Source organism: Saccopteryx leptura, chromosome 3, assembly GCF_036850995.1.
Source record: "Saccopteryx leptura isolate mSacLep1 chromosome 3, mSacLep1_pri_phased_curated, whole genome shotgun sequence".
In the NCBI taxonomy this organism is placed as follows: Eukaryota; Metazoa; Chordata; class Mammalia; order Chiroptera; family Emballonuridae; genus Saccopteryx; species Saccopteryx leptura.
This window is the reverse complement of record NC_089505.1, coordinates 349904200-349926600: the sequence shown is the minus strand read 5'-3', so window position 1 is coordinate 349926600 and position 22401 is coordinate 349904200. Positions and strand designations below refer to the sequence as shown.

Below are 22401 nucleotides of genomic sequence, written 5' to 3'. Positions count from 1 at the left end.
ACAGAAAAAATGAGAGAATTTATCAACAGAAAGCCCCCACTCCAGGAAATACTAAAGGGGGTTTTCCAACCAGATTCAAAGAACAAAAGAAAACAACACCACAAGTAACAGCTCCACCAAGAACACAATAAAACCAAACTTAAACTGTGACAACAAAGGAAAAAAAGGGGGGAGAGGATGGAGATTAACAGTAGCAAAGGACGATGAAGTGCAGAAATACTTATAAGATAGGGTACTACAATGAATATGGTAGGTACCCTTTTCATTACTTAATGGTAACCACCCTTGAAAAAACCACCACAAAAACACTTGACTTAAAAAGGTAGCAACAGAGGAAAGAAGTATGGAACACAAACAAACAAAAACAAATGATAGAAAAACAAAAGAGAAGAATCAAACTAGATACAAAACTAACAGAAAGCAATTTATAAAATGGCAGTAGGGAACCCACAAGTGTCAATAATTACACTAAATGTAAATGGATTAAACTTACCAATAAAAAGACACAGAGTAGCAGAATGGATTAAAAAAGAAAATCCAACTATATGCTGCCTACAAGAAACACATCTAAGCAACAAGGATAAAAACAAATTCAAAGTGAAAGGCTGGAAAACAATACTCCAAGCAAACAACACCCCAAAAAAAGCAGGTGTAGCAATACTCATATCTAATAATGCTGACTACAAGACAGAAAAAGTACTCAGAGACAAAAATGGTCATTTCATAATGATTAAGGGGAAGTTGAATCAAGAAGACATAACAATCCTTAATATATATGCACCAAACCAAGGAGCACCAAAATATATAAGACAGCTACTTATTGACCTTAAAACAAAAACCAACAAAAATACAATCATACTTGGAGACCTCAATACACCGCTGACGGCTCTAGATCGGTCATCCAAACAGAGAATCAACAAAGACATAGTGGCCTTAAACAAAATACTAGAACACCTGGATATGATAGACATCTATAGGACACTTCATCCCAAAGCGACAGAGTATACATTTTTCTCTAGTGTACATGGAACATTCTCAAGAATTGACCATATGTTGGGCCACAAAGACAATATCAGCAAATTTAGAAAAGTTGAAATTGTACCAAGCATATTTTCTGATCATAAAGCCTTGAAACTAGAATTCAACTGCAAAAAAGAGGGGGAAAAACCCACAAAAATGTGGAAACTAAACAACATACTTCTAAAAAATGAATGGGTCAAAGAAGAAATAAGCGCAGAGATCAGAAGATATATACAGACAAATGAAAATGAAAATACGACATATCAGAATCTCTGGGATGCAGCAAAAGCAGTAATAAGAGGAAAGTTCATATCACTTCAGGCCTATATGAACAAACAAGAGAGAGCCAAAGTAAACCACTTAACTTCACACCTTAAGGAACTAGAAAAAGAAGAACAAAGACAACTCAAAACCAGCCGAAGAAAGGAGATAATAAAAATCAGAGCAGAAATAAATGAAATAGAGAACAGAAAAACTATAGAAAAAATCAATAAAACAAGGAGCTGGTTCTTTGAAAAGATCAACAAAATTGACAAACCCTTGGCAAGACTCACCAAGGAAAAAAGGCACAGGACTCAAATAAACAAAATCCAAAATGAAAGAGGAGAGATCACCACAGACATCATAGATATACAAAGAATTATTGTAGAATACTATGAAAAATTATATGCCACCAAATACAACAATCTAGAAGAAATGGATAAATTCCTAGAACAATACAACCTTCCTAGACTGAGTCATGAAGAAGCAGAAAGCCTAAACAGACCAATCAGCAGGGAGGAAATAGAAAAAACTATTAAAAACCTCCCCAAAAATAAAAGTCCAGGCCCAGACGGTTATACTAGTGAATTCTATCAAACATTCAAAGAAGACTTGGTTCCTATTCTACTCAAAGTCTTCCAAAAAATTGAAGAAGAAGCAATACTTCCAAACACATTTTATGAGGCCAACATAACCCTCATACCAAAACCAGGCAAGGATGGCACAAAGAAAGAAAACTACAGACCAATATCTCTAATGAATACAGATGCTAAAATACTAAACAAAATACTGGCAAACCGAATACAACAACATATTAAAAAAATAATACATCATGATCAAGTGGGATTCATCCCAGAATCTCAAGGATGGTTCAACATACGCAAAACGGTTAACGTAATACACCATATCAATAAAACAAAGAACAAAAACCACATGATCTTATCAATAGATGCAGAAAAGGCTTTTGATAAAATACAACACAATTTTATGTTTAAGACTCTCAACAAAATGGGTATAGAAGGAAAATATCTCAACATGATAAAGGCCATATATGATAAACCATCAGCCAACATCCTATTAAACGGCATAAAACTGAGGACTTTCTACTTTAAATCAGGAACAAGACAGGGTTGTCCACTCTCTCCACTCTTATTTAACGTGGTGCTAGAAGTTCTGGCCAGAGCAATCAGACAAGACAAAGAAATAAAAGGCATCCATATCGGAAAAGAAGAAGTAAAGGTATCACTTTTTGCTGATGATATGATCCTATACATCGAAAACCCAAAGGACTCCACAAAAAGATTATTAGAAACAATAAACCAATACAGTAAGGTCGCAGGATACAAAATTAACATACAAAGGTCCATAGCCTTTCTCTATGCCAACAATGAAATACTAGAAAACGAACTCAAAAAAATAATCCCCTTCACGATTGCAACAAAAAAAATAAAATACCTAGGAATAAACATAACAAAGAACGTAAAGGACCTATATAATGAAAATTACAAAGCATTGTTAAGAGAAATCGAAAAAGATACAATGAGATGGAAAAATATTCCTTGTTCTTGGATAGGAAGAATAAATATAATCAAAATGGCCATATTACCCAAAGCAATATACAAATTTAATGCAATTCCCATCAAAATCCCTATGAGATTTTTTAAAGAAATGGAACAAAAAATCATCAGATTTATATGGAACTATAAAAAACCCCGAATAGCCAAAACAATCCTAAGGAAAAAGAATGAAGCTGGGGGCATTACAATACCTGACTTTAAACTATATTATAGGGCCACGATAATCAAAACAGCATGGTATTGGCAGAAAAATAGACACTCAGACCAATGGAACAGAATAGAAAGCCCAGAAATAAAACCACATATATATGGTCAAATAATCTTTGATAAAGGGGCCAACAACACACAATGGAGAAAAGAAAGCCTCTTCAACAAATGGTGTTGGGAAAACTGGAAAGCCACATGCAAAAGAATGAAACTCGACTACAGCCTGTCCCCGTGTACTAAAATTAATTCAAAATGGATCAAAGAGCTAAATATAAGACCTGAAACAATAAAGTACATAGAAGAAGACATAGGTACTAAAATCATGGCCCTGGGTTTTAAAGAACATTTTATGAACTTGACTCCAATGGCAAGAGAAGTGAAGGCAAAGATAAATGAATGGGACTACATCAGAATAAAAAGTTTCTGCTCAGCAAGAGAAACTGATATCAAAATAAACAGACAGCCAACTAAATGGGAAATGATATTTTCAAACAACAGCTCAGATAAGGGCCTAATATCCAAAATTTACAAAGAACTCATAAAATTCAACAACAAACAAACAAACAATCCAATAAAAAAATGGGAAGAGGACATGAACAGACACTTCTCCCAGGAAGAGATACAAATGGTCAACAGATATATGAAAAGATGCTCAGCTTCATTACTTATTAGAGAAATGCAAATCAAAACTACAATGAGATACCACCTCACTCCTGTTAGATTAGCTATTATCAACAAGACGGGTAATAGCAAATGTTGGAGAGGCTGTGGAGAAAAAGGAACCCTCATTCACTGTTGGTGGGAATGTAAAGTAGTACAACCATTATGGAGGAAAGTATGGTGGTTCCTCAAAAAACTGCAAATAGAACTACCTTATGACCCAGCAATCCCTCTACTGGGTATATACCCCAAAACCTCAGAAACATTGATACGTGAAGACACATGTAGCCCCATGTTCATTGCAGCACTGTTCACAGTGGCCAAGACATGGAAACAACCAAAAAGCCCTTCAATAGAAGACTGGATAAAGAAGATGTGGCACATATACACTATGGAATACTACTCAGCCATAAGAAATGATGACATCAGATCATTTACAGCAAAATGGTGGGATCTTGATAACATTATAAGGAGTGAAATAAGTAAATCAGAAAAAAACAAGAACTACATGGTTCCATACATTGGTGGAACATAAAAATGAGACTAAGAGACATGGACAAGAGTGTGGTGGTTACCAAGGGTGGGGGGAGGGAGGACATGGGAGGGAGGGAGGGAGAGAGTTAGGGGGAGGGGGAGGGGCACAGAGAACTAGATAGAGGGTGGCGGAGGACAGTCTGACTTTGGGCGAGGGGTTTGCAACATAATTTAATGACAAAATAACCTAGACATGTTTTCTTTGAATATATGTACCCTGATTTATTAATGTCATCCCATTACCATTAATAAAAATTTATTATAAAAAAAAATAAAAAAAAAATAAAAGTAGGATATATAGCATACTTAATCTAATAAACTATTACTTGTTTAGTGACGTGGGCATGGATTGTCATTTTGAGTTCCTCCCCTCACTGATTTTAATTTAAGAAGAAAATCAATTGCTATTGTTGGCAGGAAGAAACTGACACCCAAGCTGACTTCTCTTCCAGGGTCTACATACCACAGAATCTAAGTGAAAATTTGTGTAGAAAAATTTTTTCATAGTACAGAAAATTTAACAGAAATTATTACAAATTAAAGGTGCTTTTGAATAAAATAATAGAATAAACTTTTATGTATCAAAAGAACAAGACTGGGGAATGATAACGATGGAGTTAGACTCAGTAAGTAGATTAACTTAAATACTAGGAAATTTAATGTCTATCATGACTACATAGAAATAGTTTTAAATAATCACATACTTTTTTATGACTTCAAGCAAATTTTTGATTTTTAAGATAAAGCAGTCAAATTAGTCATTGATAAAAGCAATCACTGATGGCCTTGTTAAAGCCATTAATTATGAATATGAGGACACAAAGGTTAATAAGCTAAATGGATTGCTTCTTACAATTACCTATTATGTTTGTGTTTGATGTCAAATTTTGTTAGTTTATGTGTAACCGTAATGATATCAGAAAAAAGTTATTCACTAAGTATCACAGTGAATATATTCAAAGGGAACATATATGGCCATTGTGAAATCTTTAACATTCCTCTAACACCGTGATGGCAAACCTTTTTATAAAAACCGCCCACTTTTGCAGTGCTGGTCAACCTGGTCCCTCCCGCACACTACTAGGCAGTCCAGATTTTCTGGTGGGCTATAGCGGAGCAACCAAACGGTGCCACAATTGGCCTACCATGAAAGCTGGAGCAACCACTAGTGGGCGGGAGGGACCAGGTTGACCAGCACTGCAAAAGGGGGCGGTTTTTATTAAAAGGTTCGCCGTCAGGCTCTAACATATACTATACTATGATATTTCATGCCTCCATACCTTTAGATTTGTTTTTTCACTGTGTGATAATACCACTTGTTCTCTTCTCAGCTTCTAATTATGAGTCATCCTTTAAGGCTAACCTCAAAGTTATATCTTTTGCAAAACCTTAAAGAATCCTCCAGTCAACTCTTTATTCTGGTTTTCTGGCAAATGCTAAAACCTGGACTAAAATTCTTAATATATTTAATTAGTTTCCTTAAATATACTCAATTTCTTGAAGACAAAGTTTATGTCTTTTTTCTATCTATTGATGTCATCTAGCAAATTTTTTCACTTGGTAGTTAAAAAAATGTTCATTAATTTGAAGAACACTAAAGTATTTAAGATTATGGCTTAGTAAATAATGTTATAAAACATATCTTACAATTTTTCTTTGCAATACTAAAGTGGGAAACACTTTGGAATCCTATGTTAGCTAGCATTTTAAGGACATTTTCCTTCTACCCCACACTTATATTAGAGAAATAAACTCCATCTGGAAGGACTGACTCACCAATTTAGCATTTCCTGATTTTGTTCCAGGAGACTTAAAGTTAATAGGTGTTAATTGCAAAACGATTTCAAATGACAAATTTGTTTTAGACACACTAAATAGTCTTCTTATTTTTGGAAATTTACACTGCGTATTAGTATATAAGAAATTATGAATATTTTTAAGGAAATAATTCTGTTTAAATCAGCATTTTTCTAATGTATTTGATTATGAAATCTTTGAGTGTGTATGTGTGATTCAACAGACAATAGAATATCTACTATAATAATGCTAAAACATATTTAGCAAGCTATCTGGGGGCAAAATCATCTTAATACATATTCCATACATTCTAAGGGTACTTTAAAACTGCAAAAGCCTTTATTTATAAAAGATAACAGTTAAATGTTTTACAAAACACTTAAGAATATATTATTTCACTTGATATTACAAACGTGGGTCTGGGGATCTGCTTTATTTTTCAGATAGATTGGAGACAAAGGACTCCCGAAAATGAAATGTTTATTTTGGGCAATTTTTACAAAAATAAAGTTGAGGAACAGAATACCAGTTTTCTTAACCTTGAAAGAATCTCCAGCTAAATGAAACTGTACCAACTGTGAAACTGTTGTGCAGCTGTCTCTTTTCCCTTTGCTAATTCCTTAACAAAAATGGGTAATATATAAATAGCAACAGTTGCCCACTCTAACCTTGAGAAGACTGCGTTTTAATGTCTTCTCAATCTATTGAAGTGGAGATGGTAGGTACCTTAGCACGAAACATATTTATCATGCTTATATCTGCTTCATTTTGCTTTTCAGGTTAAATACCTCTGCCAATATAAATAATGAGATGAATTTCTTTTAAAGTTTTTTTTTATCTGATCATTTATTTTTATGTCTTGCACATATGTCTTCATGACTTTTTGAGTGAAAATTCTATGAGCCTCCATGATTTCTTGAGTGCTGTGCAATAGAAAGGAAGATCAAAAGGCCGTCTACTAAACTTTCAAAGAGCTGCTTAACAAAAATTTCAAACTATCAACAGTATTTATCATATACATTATGCCCTTCAGGTTCTATAGTGTAGAGGAATAAAGTATAAGACACAGATTTTGTTCTCAACCTATAGAGAGCTAAGATGCATACTTTCACAACATGCATGTATGACACATGATAACCATGCATTTTACACCAAAGTTAATTGTACAACAATTTAGAAAATAGAACATCATAACATATATAAAATGAAGGCACAGATGGGAGGAAATAAAAATGTTCCATGGAAAGACTAGACAATTATCATCAGTTCTTTTTAAAAATTAAATTTATTGGGGTGACTTTGGTTAATAAAAATTATATAGGTTTCAAATGTATGATTCTATAATACATTGCCTAGTTTATTGCATTGTGTGTTCATCATATATTTGACCTGTATACTCACCATATGTTTGACCTTCTTTACCCTTTACTACCTCCACTGATCTCCATTTTTCTCCGATAACCACAAACCTGTTGTCTGTGTCTATGAGTTTTTGTTTTTGTTAATCTTGTTCGTTTATTGCTTTAAATTTTATATTCCATTTGAGTGAAATCATATGGTTCTTGTTTTTTTTTTCCAGCTGAATTATTTTGCTTAGCATGGCATTCTCAACATCCATCTATGTTGTCAAAAATAGAAGTACTGTATTATTACGGCTGAGTAGTACATTGTAAATATGTATGTACCCCTGTGTTCATTGTAACATTATTCATGGTGGCCAAGAAATGGAAACAACTGAATTTTCCTTTGATAGATGATTGAATAAATAAAATGTGGTATATATATATAAATTATCAGTTCTTATATCTTTAAGTAGCTTCCTTTCTGAGTTACTGTCTTCTTGCTGGTAAGTGTAGATTCCTTGTGAGGGTCATCTGAGATTATATATATATATAATTATATTATTATATATATATATATATATATATGAAAGGGCCTCCTAATCTATTCTTCTATCAACATGTACAATATTAAAGTACAAGAAACATTTCCTAAATATCTGTTGACAAAGAAATCATTATAGTGGTAAGATCCTGAACTTATTTTACACTCATCTTTTAATGATCCAGAATCTGACAATATTCTAGAAGTCAGTATATTATTCAGGTTAATGATGTGGCATCCATACCAGGTTTCCTCCTCTTCTAACTTTGACTGGTTAAGTTATTCATCTCTCTGTTTTCATTTTCTCATCTATCCAGTGAAGATAATAGTATGGCTTTTCCCTTAGGGTTGTTGTTAAGATTAAATAAGTGAATATAAGTCAGGTGGTAACTGTTCTTGTCTCATGAAATACATTAAAGGCCTATAAGCTACTCTTTTTGCTATGATTTCGATTTTAGATGCTATTTTAACATCATAAAATTGAGGAACAAAGGAAGCCAACCTCTTAGAGTCACACATCACGCAATAGAACCCCTGGTGGTCCTAGCATCAGTCTAAATTGTGTCTGAATTGTAGTCCCTTGGCTATAATTTATCTAGGACACTTCAGTTCTCTCTGTTCCTCCCACTCTCCTGTCAACTCCTGAGCAACAGAGGGGAAATGTATCAGCACCCTTTGTTGATTTGGTATAAGAAATACTTACCTCTTATACTATCTAACTCTGTATTATCTGTGGGTCAACATTCTTCACTCTTACTGTAATTTAGAACAACCAGCATCTTAGACAAAAGACTATTTGTACTTTACTCTAAAACCTAATTATAATTTGTTGTTTTTAGAGTGATTTCTAGCGCGAGTTTGAGTGTTGTCTTTGTCCATTTTAGGTATGTGACACCTTTTGGTCTATTTTCTCCTGTGCTATTAGTGGTCATAATAATAGTATTCAGATTAGATGTGGAACTTTCCTTTAGAAAATGTTTCTACACTTCCCATTTAAAAGAGTTTCATGCCATAAAACTTGAATTAATCAAGAGATCTATTTACCAATTAAAAGATATCCCAAACTAGTTATAACTTTCTATAATTTATTAACGGCATGCATTGTTACAGTTATGACATTGCTTTTTTAATATAAATAAATTACTTCTAAAGTCAGGGAATTCTTTGAGGAATTTATGCAAAGTCTCATGTATAAACTAATTATCCCATGTTACTACCATGGGAAACCAAGTGGAGCATTTATACATATTTGATTTCCTTTCTAATTATTACAATGTTTCATCATAACAAGCCAATTTGAAGAATACTTGGAATATTTGAACACTTAAAATATGCATACATAGTGCCTATTTTTAGTAGCTATATCTAGACCAAATTTTGCTTCACTTTATTATGAAACTTCTCCTGCACAGTTTTAAAAAATATTTTCAGATATTTCTATGGAATATAAATCTATTTAACTATATATATCCAAAACTCATCTATATAATTTTAGTGAGATGTCTGAGAGTACGTCAGTATTTTTTTTACCAGTATTGTTTGCATCCATTTGCAGTTCTGTTTCCCTGTGCATAAGGCTTGTCAACTTTTAGAAAGAACTAGGTGCTTTCCCAGTCCTGCTGCCAATGTAAAAAATCTTTTTCTATATCTCCTAATATGGAATTTCCCCCATAAATGCTATACTGCTGTCACAGGACTGATTTCTTTTAAGGTTTTCACACTTTCCGATGTATGACTAGGTCCCAGAGAAGTTCCACAATATGTTTTTAAAAATACAAGTATTTAATATATATATATATATATATATATATATATATATATCATATATATATATATGACAACCAAAGGGTAATGCCTATTTGAATACATCATTCATACTTTCATTCCATCACTTATTAACTAGGAATTGTGAGCTCCTTTAGTGACAGAATTTTAGTTGAACCCCAGTCCAAAGATAAAAGATGTACAAGGTAGTAAGGCAATTAATTTCATTCATTAATTTTACTGATCTTTAAAGTAGTATTATTGGCCATAATTACAAAATAACATGTGAAACTCTGTAGAGGTTACAAGATGTTAACGGAAGCAACTGAATAAGTAAGGTAATAATTTTAAAATGTGAAAAGCTCTGTAATGAAGATAAATATGGCAGTAAGAGTATTCTGGAACTAAATTAGAAAATGTTCCACAGGGGAAGTGACATTTTATCCTGGCTCCTAATTACAAGAAAAATTATCCAAATTAAGAAGTTGGGAGGGGAAATTATATAGAAAAGAAACAGCATGAATGAATAACATACTGTGGTGAGACAGCGTTGGCACTGTTGTGCTGGATTTATAAGTACAAGGGCAGTGACAGGTTTGAAAGGTAAGGCAGGTGTAAGAAACCCAGATGTTAGAAATAAATGGGATTTAATTGGAGAACTATTATTGCCGAGATAATTTACCATCATTATTTTAGCTAATGTTTACTAGGACTCAATGACACAGATCCATTTCAAAATGAAAAATCTAAAATGTAGAGAGATTTAGAATTTTCCAAGGCCACACAGGTAAGAGATTGGATAAAGTGGTAAACTGGATGCAAAGCCTGGAATAATCTGCACACAGAGCTTGCCTTGTTTGCAGAAGTTCACGATTGAGTGTAAAGAATGGGTTACAAAGAATTTAATAGTATTTTATTTATGTATGTCTGTATGTATGTATGCATGTATTTATTTATAAGTGAGATATGGGGAAATAGTACAACAGATTCCCACATGCACCCCAACCGGGATCCAGCAGGCAACCTCTGTCTTGGGCCATTGTTCATATCAACTAAGCTATTTTTAGAGCCTGAGGCTGATGCTGGGACCAATGAGCTATCTTCAGTGCCCTGACACTTGAACCAATTGAGCCACTGGCTGCGGGAGTGGAATAGTGAATGAAGAGGAAGAGGGAGGTGAAGAGAAGCACATGGTAACTTCTCTTGTGTGCCCTAACTGGAGAACAAACCCAGGACATCCATATGCAGGGAAGATATTCTATCCATTGAGCCAGCTGGCCAGGACCAAGAATTTAATATTAAATAATAGATATTTTATTAGGAGTCACCACATATTTTTAATATGAGAGTAGTATTATCAGTCTAGGCTTTATAAGACAAATCTTGCAGCTATATAGACAACAGAACACAGCATATGAATCTAAGACAAGGAAGATAGAGGAGAAATTATAGCAATAAGAATGAACAGTTATTAACACCAACTGAGTCAGTAATTATAATACTCTATAGATTATCATTTAATACTCAACAAAATCCTTAAAGTGGGACATTTTACTATGCTTACCTTTTAAAAAGGAAGAGGTGATAAATTATTCAAGGTCTATATTAATTTTAATCCTAAAACTCCATCTGTTGGAAGTCATTCAGTGTAGTGCAAACCAACATCATTGGTCACCTAGGATTTGAATTGACTAATTCACCCAGGATCAAGCACATAGTATATAATGAAAACAGAATTTAATTTCAGATATTCTTACTTTGGAAACATGTCTATTCTTTGGCAGGTTATTTAAACTTCATATGATTTAGTTTCATCAAGGGCAGAGTAAAGACAGCATCAATTTCCATCTCATGGAATGTTTTAATGATTAAAATAAAATGACATAATACAATACATACAAGTGCTTAAGCCAGTTTGTGGCACATGAAAAGTGCTCAATACATGTTAGCCACTTTATTCATGCCTGCAAAAATTCAATGAATGTTTTGTGGGAAATATAAGAAAATAAACTGATAGAGAGCAGGCAGAGTGAATTAAGTACCCAAGTTTTTTGGGGTGTGGAGGTCGGTTATTATTTTTGTTGTTTTTAGCTTTACAGACTGATTAAATATTAACCTCATTAATTTAGGAAGAATTTGAAGAGGTATAGATTTACTTGTAAAGAAAATAATAATAAAATTTGTGCTTCAAATAATGAATTTAAGTGTAAAAGTCCATTCATATTGTCCTAAATATGTATTCTCAATCTATTTCAGCCTGTTAATAGAAATTAGCTGCAGATGGATAGATCTTCATAAACCCAGCTATCACAGGATTAACATTAATTCACTGGATTTTTCAATTTCATTAACTACTGTGATGTGGTAACTTGCCATTTTATGTCTTGATTTATTTTCATAAATATCATCCAGTAATGAGGCAGAAGAAGAAAGAGAGAATAGGATGTGGAGTGACTACGTCCTCAAAGACAGCTGAAAATCAAAAAATTCAGGCACTCATGTACTCATGCTGTAATTATTCCCATGGTGCTTTAGAACTCATGATAAACAGGTATCTTGTTTGATTACCAAATATGTCTCAGGAGCTAAATTCTGTGTGCTAAAAATATCTGTGAAATGAAAGTCAATGAAGCTAAAATTGTGAAAAGAGCAATTCAGATAGCTGAAGATGCCTTTTCTAAAAGAAATGCATGCTGGTAAATTCAGAACATTAGCAACCATAATCATGTAAATGTTTCTCTTTGCATTGAATTTCCTTAGTGATAATTTTGTTAGTTTAGTAGTCTATTTTAAAGGCCACAGTAGACATATGCAATTCAATACAACAACCATGCCAGGGTACCTGGGATGTGCCAGACATTGGTTTAAGTGCAAGTGCCATGAAATAAAAATTTTAAAACAACGAAAAAAAAATGATGTCAGTTTTCTACTCAAACTCGGTCAGATGGTTCAGAAAAGGCAAGGCACCAGGTAACTATAATTAGATAGGATAACTTGCCATACAGATAGTTAGTTGGAAAGAGCAAAAGCAAATTAATCATCTTCTATTCAAAATGTTATTCTTGGGGGATAGTATCATAATTTCTTCATTCATTCATCCAAACTGGAGACCTGGTTTCTCTCCCTTATTTTCTACCTTAAATTTATTAATATTCCTTATCTGTGCTACATCCCAATGGCACATTTTACTTCATGCTGGTATCATTGTCCACAAGAACTATTATGTTTGCCTCAAAGCTCTCTATTGTCTATACTCCTTAGAATTATATATACAGATAATAATTAAACACTGATTCAATGAATGAATCTATTTGCTACTGACCTACTTAGGTTCATCTCTGTCTTCTTCTAAAATGTCAGGATATCTGGCTTTATGAATATGTCATGCTCTGGTTCTTCTATACGCTTCTGCTCCTCTGTTTTCTAATTCCTATAAATCGTGTTCACACTATGTGATCCTATTCACCTTCCCATACATAGTTTATATTCCATAACTACCCTTATAAAGATTTAACTCTCCCCCCTCCTTTCTGTGCTTTCTGCGCTATGTTTAATCGCAGTCTGTGATTATAGTTATGCTGTTAGTCTTTGCAACTCTTTAACTGACCATGAACAACATCCGGGCATGAACTGTGTCACCCTAACACTATACCGCATGTGGTCTCTGAAACATAGTAGGTTCTAACGTATCTGTTGATTACAATAGTATGTATAAAGTGGGTAAATGATGAAGTACCACTGTCTTCCTAAGAGTAAAAACCATTTCTCAGACCATTATATTTTACAGTTTACAAGATTTTTACGGACATTATCTGACTTCAGTCTCAGTTATTATAAAGTCAGATATTATAAAGATAAAATGTAATATGCCAAAATGAGAAAAGAAATTGTCTGTTTTTTTCCCCCAACCGCTGGGTCTTTAACAAGTAAACCAGCAAGTATGTGTCTAATTAATGAATGAAAAATAGCTTGAACTTTCTATCCAAACCATACTTTATTTCTTTTGAATCTTCTTTGAGAGCCAACAGAATGGTCTTCTAATGTAAAGAAACACTTCCAATTTAATATATTCTTTGCCCTTCTGGATCAGGAAGATAATTTTTACAAGGTTTAAATATAATAAAAGAAATGTTTCATAATGTGTCTGTGAGATATATATATATCTATCTCAAGGTTCATATATAGATGCCATCACTGGAAGCTGTTTTCTTTCATTTTTTTCTTTCTTATATATATCTTGGATCATATTGTTTCTGCACAAAGATTTTCTAACTTCATATGCATGTGAATCATTTGAAGTAGCACTGTGAAATTCAATTTCTGGGCTCAATCTCCATAGTCTGTTGTTCAGTGAGACTGAGATAGGGTCAGTTATCTTATTTAATAAGTATTGCACCTTATTCTGTTCTGGTGGTCTGTGGATCACACTTCAGAACAGATTGGTGAACTTACCATGATAACTCTGATTGTCAGTTAATTCCATTTGCTAGGGGTTTTTTGTTTTGTTTTGTTTTAGAAACTAAATTTAATGGGATAACATTTATCAATAAGAGTATATAAGTTTCAGGTGAACATCTCCATAGCTTTTGAACTGTGGATTGCGTTGTATACTCATCACCCAAAGTGAAATCATTTTCTGTCACCATATATTTGTCCCCCTTTCTCCTTCCTTTCTCCCCTGATAACCACTTCCCTTCTATCTATGTCTATGAGTCTCTGATTTCTATCCCACCTATGTGTGAAATCCTATCGTTATTAGATGTTTTTGATTTTTTAATTTTACTTAGTATAATGTTCTCAAGGTCCACCCATATTGTCTTAAATGAAATATTTCTTATGGCTGAGTATTATTCCATTGAATATATGTACCACATCTTCTTTATCCAATCCTCTATCTAGGGGCACTTTGGTTGTTTCCATGCCTTGACTACTGTTAATAATGCTGTGATAAACTTGGGAGTGCATGTGTCTTTATGTAACAATGTTTTTGAGCTTTTTTTTCAGGTAGATTCCCAGTAGAGGGATTGCTGGGTCATATGGTAATTCTACTCTCAATTTTTTGAGGTAGCACCATACTGTCTTCCACAATGGCTGTACCAATTCACATTGCCACCAGCAATAAATGAGGGTTTCTTTTTCTCCACAGCCTCTCCATGTTTTTGCATGTCCTGTTTATAACAGCTAATGTAACAGTTGTGAGGTGGTATTTCATTGTAGTTTTGATTTGCATTTCTCTAATAGCTAACGAAGATGATCATGTGTTTATATACCTGTTGGCCATTTGTAGGTCTTCCTGGAAGAAGTGTCTGTTCAGGTCCTCTCCCTATTTTTTGTTGGATTGTTGCTTGTTTGTTACTGAGGTTTGTGAGTTCTTTATATGTTTTAAATATTAATCCCTTATCAGACCTGTTTTTGTGAATATCATCTCCCATTTGGTTGGCTTCCTTTCTGTTTTGTTGTCAGTTTCTCTTCCTGTGTAGAAGCTTTTTAGTTTAATATAGCCCCATTTACTTATTTTTGTCTTTACTTCTCTTGCCTTTGGGGTCAAATACATAAAATGTTCTCTACAGCCAAGGTTCATAAGTTTATTATTTATGTTTAATTCTATATAATTTATTGTTTCAGATTTTATTTTTAGGTTTTTGATCCATTTTGAATTAATTTTTGTGCAGGGTGACAAACTGTAGTCAAGCTTCATACTTTTGCACGTGACTTTCCAATTTTCTCAGCACCATTTATTGAAGAGGCTTTCTTTTCTCCATTGTGTATTTTTGGCTTCATTGTCAAAGATTATTTGCCCATATATATGTAGTCTTATTTCTGGGTTTTTTGTTCTGTTCCATTGGTCTGTATGTCTGTTCTTCTGCCAATACCATGCTGTTTTGATTATTGTGACTTTGTAGTATAATTTGAAGTCAGATAGTGTGATGCCTTAAGTTTCGTTCTTTTTTTCCAGGATTCCTTTGGCTATTCAAAGTTTTTTATGGTTGCATACAATGTTTTGTTTTTTAAATAATTGATTTTAGAGAGAGTAGAGGGCAGAAAAAATATCTATATGTGGTTCTACTTATTTATGCATTCCCTGGTTGATTCTTGTATGGGCCCTGATGGATGACCAAACTTGCAACTTGGTGAATTTTGACAATTCTCTAACCAACAGAACTGCCTGGCCAGGGCCTCATTTCTTGATTTAGGGTCAAAATATTAATGTCTTTAGGCCTTAGTTTTCATATTTATAAAATATAGTGTTTTTATACAGATACATACACATATTGGGAGTGAGACATATTAAAAGGATGTGCTGATTATGTTAGTCAAAAAGAGAACAGAAATTAATAAATACCAAAGCTATTATATATTTACTAGAAGTTTCTAATGTGCAGACACTGATTTAAATTATATTTATGAATCAATTCTATTAATGTTCACAATCACCTTACTTAGTGACAAAACTTATTCAACTTATTCTCATTTTACAAGAAATGAAAATGAGTCAGAGAAGGCACATAATTTGTGTGGTTGTCTATTTTTGTGATCGGTCAAAATAAGATTGAAATCCAAGAACTTTGCTTTATGTACATCCACTCCTCACGCTGAACAACTATGTTTGGATTCTGCCCACAGAAATAAGAAGCGCAGGAGAGGAAATGAGAATGCTGGCACAGCTGCTGCTACATTTCCATATATTTGGGCTTTTCCAAAACATTTTGTATTTTTGGCACAACTGTTTCTTAAACTGCAACTAAATTTCAAGGTTGTTTCAGGGGAGCTGTTAGAATGATGTCATTAAAGATTTTCTACTATCTGATGATACAACTTTATATGTAAAGGTTCATACACATGTCTAAAAGAAAATAAAGAAAGCTCCAAAATAAAACCTAATAGAAATAAATAGATAATTCTCATATAACAACCCCCCCCCCAAAAAAAAACAAAACAAAAAAACCCCCACAAATGAACACTAAATAAAAGAAAACCATTCAATTGGATTTTAATAAAAATGCAAATTAAAACAGCACTGTAATAGCCTGGCCCATCTTTCTTGAATTGCATCTTTTACTGTTTTCTAAAATCTCTTCTTTTCTCTCCCCTACCCTGCCATAAACTTTAAATATTCATATTTCCCAAGTACAACCTTGGGTACGTTATCATTTTTCTACACAGTTTCTTGAGGAGATTTCATGCTCTCTCATGGTTTCAAGTAAACGTAAGAATGCTCACATTCTATGGTCAGCCCTGGAATCTTCTTTGAGGTTCAGACTTATATTTAACACTTCATTTCTCCCAAGAAAAGTCAAGGCCAAAAAATGTTAGGCAAAGCGATAGTGTGAAGCCAGCACAAGGTTTATTGGGCACCTCTTCTTGAGAGTGTATTCCTGATCAGTTCTTAAACCATCCAGGTGACATCCATAAATTCAGTGAGCTCATTTTATATATACTTTATAAATTATGTCATTACAGCTGAGCATAAGCAACATCTGTCTTTAATGTTTTAGGACATTGGTAAGTCATCTTTTCTATTTTTCTGAATAAGTATAATTCTCTTTTTTATAGAATCCTTACTTTTTTTTACTTATTAGGGATCTAGAATAAATTTTTAAGGCCAAGTTGGTTTATGCATATACTGGTTGTTAAGCTATTCTCTAAGCTTTAAATTGATCCATCTGCTTTAAGTATAAAATAATATATACTCTCTTTTAAGTGCTGGAACTGGGGTTATACAAACTCAACTTATCCCTTCAGCAACCCAGGTGGGGAAAAATACTAGGCTCCACAAATAAGGGTATCAGAGAGCAAATGAAAAGATGGGAGAGGAGGTGTTTGCATTTTCTAGTTTTCTTGCTCTTCCCAGTGGTGAACCTCTGTCGTGGACTTTCATCTCAGCACTTGCACCTCACTCTAGTCTCCAGAATCGTTTAATACTTTTCAAAGCAACCTCTTTCTGCCTTCCTCATGTTCATCACCCAGCTCAGTGATGCTCTCTCCTTGGAGAGCTGATTACCAGATCTTTGGGATCCCTTCAGTATGATTCTGGGATCCGATAAATTCGAATCCTTCCCTTTGTTTCTCCAGCTCAATAGATGGGAACTGCTGTTATTCTGATTTGATAATAATCAAATGTGTTTTGTGTTCCTCACTGTATTTTTACTGATGCGCTGGACTTATAGATCCCCATCCAAAATATTCAAAAGTGAACAGTGTGCTCTCTTGGAGGAAACACATAATTTATACAACATATTTTGAGCAATCTCCAAATGTTAGGTTAAGAGTTAAGTGCTAGGAATACTTAAGTGCTAAGGTAAATACAAATACTTTCAACATAGCAGTCTAGTAGAAGAGAAGAAGTTAACAATTAGAACAGAATATCACCAAATAAATAAGCCAATTATTTATTTATTTTATTTTATTTTTTACAGAGACAGAGAGAGGGATAGATAGGGTCAGACAGACAGGAACAGAGAGAGATGAGAAGCATCAATCATCAGTTTTTTCGTTGTGGCACTGGAGTTGTTCCTTGATCGCTTTCTCATATGTGCCTTGACTGTGGGGCTACAGCAGACCAAGTAACCCCTTGCTCAAGCCAGCAATCTTTGATGTAAGCTGGTAAGCTTTTGCTCAAACCAGATGAGCCCACGCTCAAGCTGGTGACCTCAGGGTCTTGAAACTGAGTCCTCTGCATCCCAGTCTGATGCTCTATCCACTGTGCCACCCCCTGGTCAGTCGCCAATATTTTTGCTTTAAGAAATGGATATTGGAGAAAAAACATCAGGACATGTTCGTAATTATGGTGGGAGTTTGGGGTTAGAAATGAATGTCGAGAAGATGAAATATCCGTTATAAACATTTGTGTTCCAGGTAGTTTTATAAAGATTGTAAGAAATAATATGGTATTGAATTCACCATATGCATTAGAAAGTCCCTTTGGTAGTAGCAGGAGAATGGTTAGAAAGGGGGTAAGACTGAAACCAGGGTGATGGATAAGGATGTTGATAAGACACAAGGGGCACCTGAATGAATGGTTGACAGCAGAAAGAGGTGAAGGAGACAGAGCCCACTATGAGACAGGGCTGGTCAGCCTGTGAAAAACTTCCCATGTGGTTCAAATAATTTAAATGCCTGGAAAACCTCTTAATGATAATGAATAATTTAAAAATTAATTACCATATCTCAATTCTCCCCAAACCATAAAATCGCTATTTACTGTACATTATTATATGAAGATCTGTAGACACCTAAAAAACAACATGGTCAAAATGAAACTCATTCTATATTTCCAGACTTTGTATTCTTCTCATAATCCTCATGTTGTTGAACTGTGTTATTATTTCTAGAGATCAGGCATCTCCACCTTGCCTCTCTACCCTCATTCAGTTCATCAGTTGTCTCAGTGCCTCCTTTCATTTCCAATTGCACTGGGAGTCCTGGGTCAAGCCTTTTTCCTAGCTGTAGTATGGACTGTTGTAGTAGACATGTAACTGTTCTCCTTGTGTTTTTGTTACATCTTTCTCTATAGATCCTTGAGATTTAGACTTGCAACAGCACAGATTTGATCTTAAAAATTTTTGTTCTTCAAATTAAACTCTTTATATCTCACCACTTTCATTCCTGAACTTTTCAAATTTCTCTATTCATTGTCGATATGCAGCTATTTTTTATTTCTGAGCACTTATATTTTCTTTTTTTGTCCCTCTCTGCCCATCTAAATACTACTCCTCTTTCAATTGAGTGTTTGTTCACATGGCTTCTCTCTCAAGGTTTATCTCAGTATCACATATATTATGAAATTCTGTGCTTAGCAATTGTATTCTTATGTAGATGTGCCTAATAAATGTTTACTGAATAGAATTACTAGGTTTATGAGACTTGTTAATGTAGACTCACAGGGTTTTCCTCTTTGTTATTACTCTCTGAACCTAATATCCAGTCATAGTAATTTCACATTTTAGTATGCAGTACTAATGTTCAGGAAATTTTACTGAGTGAAAATATCTTATTATGCTATGATCCACTTAGTTATTTTTTATAAAAAAATAACAAAAACAATAAAGAGACACACTTAACTTCCCTCCAAAATGAAGAATTTAAACCTGACAAGTCACTGAAGAAATATAAAAGGCTAGTAGTCATAAACAGTGACTCACCATCTATTTGAATTAAATAAATGTTAGGTAAAGCAAAACTATAATAAATCATTGGCTGTCAATTTTTAATTTTTTATGAATCATAATAATAGTAATGAAGCTGGTTGGAAATTGAAACTGTCTTAACCCAAAATTACTGAGTTAAAATTGGTAAAATATGTCTTGAGAATAACAACAATACATATAAAATATCTTCAAATATCATATGCAGATATGCAGTCTAAGATATTTATTATGTTACTATTTATAAGAGTAAAAATTTAAAGCAAACTTCCCAGCAATGGGGGGATGTTTAAGCACACTTTGTTGCAATTAAGTATAATTTGATATTTAAAATAGAAAATAGAAATTCAAAATAAGTAATTTTGAACTATAGTAATATAAATAAAATTAAAATATATAAATCTGAATACTCAGTTTTATCCAAGAATACCACAAAAATTACTCATTTGTGAATGGGCAAAATTAAAATGGGAAAGACTATTTCAAAATAGTAGCATAGGTATGGTGAGACTATGGGTATTATTTTTTTATGCTTGTATATTTCCTAAATTTTTCAGATATAGCCTCTTTCATAAATTTATATCGTACTTCCTTTACCGAAGAGGCCAGTTGGTTATTAGTGTGCTTCTTAACTTCCAGACCACATAGTGCATGGGACTGCTTTTTTTCTTGTTCCTCGTTGTATTCCTCAGAAACTACCATGTAAAGGGGGCATCAGGTGCCTTAAATGTTTGTTTAATAGATGAGTAAATAATTGGACAGTACTTAAAAGGAGTTTTACTTTTTCAATGGAGATGGATTCATTTTAATGAAACTTGAGTGTTCTAGTCCTGCATTAGCTCAAGCCTCTTAAAAGCCCAGCAGAGGGCTTAGTAATTTTCTTTTTGTAATTTTTCCTTCTATTTCTTAAAGTGAGATTCCTCAATAGAATAAACGTCAAGCCTTAAAATGCCTGAATCTGTCTGTGTACCTTGAATGTTCTTTATTTTCATAAATTTCTCTTTCACGTTTAATGTTTCATTTTAAACAACCCTCTGTATTTCCCAAATATGCTATCTAAGTTGATTTTCCCACTTACACCTTAATTATTCTACGAAAGCTATTTAATTGTGCTCCTTTTCTCACTAGCATCTAGGAAGTCATTTTAGTTTACCTGTAGTGATAAATTCTTATCAGTTGTGCCAAATAAAGAGAAAATCTCCTAAAATACTTTGACAACTTTATTGAAGAGAAACATCTATTTTTGAAGTCGAGGAATACTGTGCGACTTGGCATTTATGTATGGAGACAGAATTTGGATCTATTCCTAGCTGAAAGAGCTGACTGCTTGGAAAAGGCCTGAGGGGAGAAGTGAGAAGCAATCTTCTGAGATTTGCCTTCTTTCTCTTTTTTTTTTCTTTTTGACTTACTTATTTTACTTCAGACTATGGACTTCAGGACACTGTATTTTGGCCATAACTTACATTTTGCAAAGCATTTTGTCTCTAAGTAGTATACCACACCAAAGACATAAGAATGTAAAACATTCCTTGGGTAAGATGGAACTTTTATTTGGTGACTTACTTATATGTTAAAAGTCATTGATACAGATATCATTTGTTTGATTCCCAGAATACAGGACTAGTTTAAAATCAAATTGCCATTTAATGAAAGTTGATTGTTGGGGCCCTTTGGGTTTGAAATTGGATGTGTAATTAAATTGTGGTTGATATTCCTAGCCAGTGTCTAGGAAATTGGCCAGTTATTCTTTCTCAGCAAGTTGTAGGAACATTAGACCTGGATTCGGATCTATTTCCATAAAAGGCATTTATAATGGTACCTCCTTGTCTAATTATTTCCCCTTGTTCCAAATTAATAAGAAACAGGTAAGCATTCTTATCTGAAAATATTCCAATAGTATAATCAGGAAACAGAGTACAGAGATAGAATATTCTTTTCAGCTATATTTTATTCATGCCCCAATGTGAAGAATTTAAGAATGTGATGACAAATTACTTGAACTGAACTAGAAAAACATGTCTTGTTAAGTTAAACTGTAATAAAATAAACATGTGGAAAGATACCAAGGGAAGGTAAAATTACAACTCATAGAAATATCCAAATGAACACATGTTAACATTTTTATTTTACTCGCTAATCATGAGGGAACCAGATAGATACTATAGGTGGTTAAAAAAATAATCGTTCAAAAAACAGACACATTTTTAGAACAGGAATATTGATATGAATATGCAAATAGATGCAAATTGAGAAGTCAGTTGAACATCTACTGGAAAGGGTGAAATTTGTATTGTTATCAGTTTTCTCCAATTTTATTAGCTGTAAAGTAGTTTCCATGAAACAAGAATCAGATAAACTGAAGGGGTGTATAAATAATGCATAGTTTTCTATTGATGCACAAAATTTTTCTACATATACAAGACCAATAAAGTACAAAGTCATTATTTTCTATTTTGTAGCTTTAAGATAAATTTAACCTATGTTCAAATACAATAAAATACACAAAGGTTATATTATTAGAATAACTCTAAATCAAAATGTTATTAAATTAC

At 33.4% G+C, this 22401-nt stretch overlaps 1 protein-coding gene across 3 annotated transcripts in view; it reads left to right on the top strand.

Moving 5' to 3' along the window:
- CSMD3 (CUB and Sushi multiple domains 3) overlaps window positions 1-22401 on the top strand; it is a 1231016-nt gene that overhangs the window by 53831 nt on the left and 1154784 nt on the right. The window lies entirely within an intron of this gene.